Source organism: Hylobates moloch, unplaced genomic scaffold (genome assembly GCF_009828535.3).
Source record: "Hylobates moloch isolate HMO894 unplaced genomic scaffold, HMol_V3 SCAFFOLD_6, whole genome shotgun sequence".
Classification (NCBI taxonomy): domain Eukaryota; kingdom Metazoa; phylum Chordata; class Mammalia; order Primates; family Hylobatidae; genus Hylobates; species Hylobates moloch.
Genome location: NW_026652281.1, coordinates 26,532,962 through 26,538,179, shown reverse-complemented (window position 1 = coordinate 26,538,179; position 5,218 = coordinate 26,532,962). Strand labels below are relative to the sequence as shown.

The window sequence follows — 5,218 nt, the reverse complement described above, 5'->3', positions numbered from 1 at the left end:
AAACTTAAAGTATAATAATAATAATAAATAATAAATAATAAATAAATAAAAATAAAAAAAGAATTAGTCAGAAACAAGACTTAGGATTTAGACAGATAAAGTTTAAAAATAATACTTGTGGCTAGGTATTATTTTGAGAATGCCAAGTAGGTGGCATCAACATTATTTAGATTCCTTCCATCTTCACCTTTTCTTCAGTGAAAGTCAGAAAACTAAGAGATATATTTACCTAGCTCTAAGTCTGTATTGGTTTGTAATTTACAATGCTCAATATGAAACTAGTTATTACTATACAGAGCAACTGAAATTGTGTTGTCTGAAGCTACTAAGTACATTCTGCAGAAATAACATAGGCCCAAGCAAAGTTAGAAAGTCCTAGTTTATGGTGAGAACAAAAAATAATTTCTAACTCTCAGGGTAGCTGTCTTTTCACTACATATTTATAACAAATGAAACTGGGAGCTCAGAAAGTGGACAATACCTTGTCATGCTTAGTGCTATGGGGAACCAGGAATGCAACTGGAACCAGAGCTTATTGAAGTGTTTATTTATTTATTTTTCCTCTAGGGTATCCTTGTTTTTTTTCTTAACTAAACCATTAAGTTAAATTTGACTCCTTATCACAGGTTAGATATCAGAGAATGTTAAGAAATCAAGTACAACTGAAAAACTCTCCATTATCACAACGTTAAGCTTAGGATAACCCTTAGAATAATCACAACCACCTGAATCCACTGACACTAGTCATTGAACAAGCACTGCATTCAGTAGATTTACTTTCAGTTTTCAGGAGATAACAAATTATAAATACAGGATAGCCTGCACATTGAAAAAAATACAGATATTATTTTCAAAGTCTGAAAAATAAGTGTTTTTTTGAAAGTTAAATGTAAATGTTCCCTTAATAGCTTGAGTTTTCCAGTGTTGAAAAATTCAGTATTTAAAATTAAATTTTGATAAGTTTTATCTATGAAAAACATTAAACTACTCAACTCCTCCAAACCCACTAAGAAAGATGGAGTAAAAAAGAAGAAACAGGTGTATAGATTATAATTTCAATGGACAGGCCAAATTACAGGAGAAGCAGGAAGCAAAAGAGTGTAATTATCCCTCATCTGAAAAAGGCTCTGCATGTGCCCATGAACAGCTTATTCCCTAGACTAGAGAAGCCTGAAACTGCTATTACTTGACCACAGGTTCCTGAGGGAAGACCTCTGCTATGCCAGACGTAGTGTCAGAATGGCAGACCAAAGCAGCACCCCTAATGGGAGGGTAGAAAGTTTACACTGGATCCCAGATAAAATGCCCTTGTTTCCAATCCTAGTGCTCCAATAAAAAAAAAAAAAAAAAAGAGGCTGTGTATCTTTGGACAGTTTATTTAATATCTTTGGCTTTTGTTAAATTTGGGTTCAAGGATTAACCAAATTCTTTCTAAAGTATCTTTCCTAGTTTTAAAATCTCTGATTTTTGTGAATATTCAAATTATTCCAATTACTTTCGATTCATTGATTATAATGTGTTCATTATGATTATTAATATTTAATCGAATAATTTTTTAGTTGGACTTTAAAACATTGGATGCATTTTGTGTTAGAATCTGCAGACTGCAATTTTCTCATTCTACATATTTTCCATTATTGAAAGTCAATACATATTTATTTGTTTTACAAACATTTCTTGAACACATACGTGTTCTGAAGTGTAGTATACCATAATGGTGACTTGCACACGTGAGCACTAAAAATTTAGAGCTGAATGAAGTTGATCCTTTTTTCCAAATTTTCTCCAACAGACTTTAAAATTCTTATCAGAGTATAAATAACTGACTAGAGCAGTAATGATGTGCAATATTTATTTTTTAAAAACATGTACACACTACCAAAAGAGATAAACACACTACCCTTTGTCACACATGCTAATGAAAAGCTTAGTTGATTTTCACTCTCCTTCATTTCCTCTAAAATCTCTCGGGCTTAGGACTCTGCCAGCTGAAAAACAAACATGTGGCTACCACATTTGGGGACAATACAGTGTTTGCAAGCCCTGCGGGAGATAATCTAGCCACACATTGTGTTCCCTGATCAATAACAAAACTATTATTCACAAAATTGGAGAAACCATAGTTCCTTTCCACTCAAAACTGAGATGATAATGATGGTACAATAATAATAATAATAATAATAATAAGCCACAGCTACATCAAGATACAAACAGCTTTTTTTGCTTTGATAAGATCCACAGCTGATTGTACTTTTGACCATGAGATTTTCTTCTCGTGAACAATTCTGCAGTATGTGCTGTAAGAGAAGGGAATGTTGCTAATTCTTTTTTTGAGTTTCTAGCCAATCAATATCAAATCTTTAAACTGCAATGTCTGGCCCATTGGCCAAGAAATGAAAGTTTTTGTAATGCTATGTTCCTGGTATTTGTTAAATATATTTATTTTTGTAGGACTTCATGTAAATGGAAAACAGAAAGCCGAAACCGTAAAGCAGGGCTTCTGAATTGCCGAAGCCAGAACAGTAATGCCACAGTCAAAGCAATCAGGTACAAGTGCAAGTTCTTTTGTTTGTGGCTCAAGAAGCTCATACAAAGCTTGTTTTTTGGTAAAGACTAATGGTTGTATGTGCTTTGGTTCCACGTGGTTTGAAAACAAAACAGCACAGAGAATAAAATTTAAAAAGTGGAAAGTTGGAGATGTGTAAGGGGAAAATGGTTGAGAAAACAGAATGCCATATAACACAAAGGAGAATATACTCTGAGTGTTGAATTAGGACATTGAGGATACTTAAAAAGTAATTAAGAAATGTAACAGAGTGAAATACAGAACTAGAAATCTTTTTACTTAGAGTGAAATGGAGGAGAGGAGTAAGTTAGCCTTGAAGTTAACAGTGTGCTTGTGTTCCCTTCTACTACTCATCCTTGCCTTCTGCCACATACCACTTCCAGGTATTCACCCAAATATAAAAAGTAGACGGTTGGGTACACACTTGTCTGTGTGTCAAGACCGAACTGAAAAAAAAAAAAAAAAAAAACATGTATAAACAAACTGAGTAGAAGAATTCCAGAAATAATAACTTTTAAATATATCTGGCTTGGTTACCCATTCCTTTGAGCCACCTAAGGAATGGAAAAGCGGAGTTTAACTCTAAGGAATAGAAAAGTATTTCATTCTGGTGTCCTTAATGCGTGTTCATGTGTGATGAAGTAGAGAATGTTAGTTACTGAAACAAAGTGGGAAAATGAGTAGAGATGATATGATAGGAGAATGGGTCTTTGAAGTACAGGGAATCAGAGTTCAAGGTAATTAGTTCTATTAACAATAAAAATAAGGGTTCACCGGGAGGCGAAGCTTGCAGTGAGCAGAGATTGCACCACTGCACTCCAGCCTGGGTGACAGAGCCAGACTCCATCTTAAAAAAAAAAAAAAAAAAAAAAAAAAAAAAAGTTCAGCCAATTGGCAAAATTGCTTACAAGTAAAGTCCACATGATTTAATTGGTCCTGATGGACAGTCCAATGGCAAAATGGCAACGTTCTTCATGCTGTGGAGTGTATAGGGTCATTTTTATTATTAATTGATAGAATGAGGTGTGCTCCTAGTTCTACCTCTGGACTTCTTTTCTGCTCCTAAGCTCTTGCTGGATTCAGTTTCACTGTCCCAGTACCCTAAAAGTTATTTAATATAACCTAGGCATGATCCTCCAAAATCGTGGGGTATAAGTCAAGACGGTGCTGACTTATATTCTTCTTCTGCCTATCACATGCAGTGATTGCAATCTTACTGTTAGACAGTCATCCCTCTGCTTTAACTTGACTCAATGTGCATTGCCTTCTCTTAAGGCCCAGGGAAAACAAGATGACAAATGTCTAACATCTTAATGGGAATTATCTGAGATTTAATTTTCTGTCCCTCTCTCCTGTAAAGTGATAGATCTCAGAATATTTGAGGGTGTTATGTGTGTTTGGAGTGAAGGCAGAGTGGAAGGAAAATGTTGATGAGGCTGTGAAAGTGAAAACCTGCTTCACAATTATGCTTGAGGTCAACTTTGAGAATCAGTTCTTTTTCTTTCTATTATGATTAGAATGCTACTCTTGATTATATAGCACCTTAATCAAACAATGAATTTTTTTTTTGAGGCAGTTTCACTCTTGTCTCCCAGGCTGGAGTGCAGTGGTGCAATCTCAGCTTACTGCAACTTCCACCTCCCAGGTTCAAGTGGTTCTCCTGCCTCAGCCTCCCCAGTAGCCGGGATTATAGGTGCGCAACACCACACTCAGCTAATTTTTTTTATTTTTATTTTTAGTAGAGACATGTTGGCCAACATGTTCGCTATGTTGGCCAGGATGATCTTGAACTCCTGACCTCAAATGATCAGCCTGTCTCAGCCTCCCAAAGTGTTGGCTGGGATTACAGGCGTGAGCCACTGTGCCCAGACTGAAATTTTTTATATAATGGCTCTTGAAGCCATGAGTCTTTTAAACAGGCTCAGTTAGTTATAATTAGTCCTATAACTATATTGCAGTAAACATGGGTTTCTCTGGCTTTTATTTATTTTCTAATATTTCAACTGTTTTATGGATCACAGTTATCTCTTTCAGAAGGCACAGAGAAAAAAACTTAAGCCCTGTGTCATAAAGTCTGTGGGAACTGTGTCTCCAATAGGTAACATGATGGCACTGGACCCTTTGACCCTATTCTAGACTACTTATGTGAAGAAGACAGGCTTGTCTGCCAGTGAGATATCTTTTATACATTATTCTCAATGGTCTATATAAGTTTTTTGAAATGGTTAACATAAGAGCCTATAGTACAATGGCTTATTGAAAAATAATAAATGCATTGATTAAATGAAAATATTAGGTGAAAATCTCAAAATGAAGTTACACAACCTTAAATGATCTGTGGTTAAGGAGTCTCCAATGCCTAAATCATTGAGTTGAATGCACAGGGTCTTTTCACATTTGCTAAATAGATGCCTAGTCAAGGAAAGAAATAATTTAAAGAATAAGCAAAAACAAGTAATTATAAAAACTCCCTCAATTTAATCTCCCTCTCTAACAGGACAATATTTGTTCTCTCATTAGTAATAATCACTTCTGTTTCTTACCATTTTCTATGCTCCTGGAAGTACATAAAGTGCTTGAATGCATTACCTCACTTTTATATTCACAATAACCCTATGAGGTGGTTATTAATATTTTCATTTTATAGATAAG

General features: G+C 35.0%; 1 protein-coding gene across 1 annotated transcript in view; it reads left to right on the top strand.

The window, feature by feature from the left end:
• Positions 1 to 5,218, top strand: part of ZNF474 (zinc finger protein 474) — a 118,280-nt gene that overhangs the window by 44,427 nt on the left and 68,635 nt on the right. The window contains exon 6 of the mRNA XM_058440578.1: positions 2,452 to 2,547. The gene's annotated coding sequence lies outside the window, so the exon portion shown is untranslated. The remainder of the gene's footprint in view (positions 1 to 2,451; positions 2,548 to 5,218) is intronic.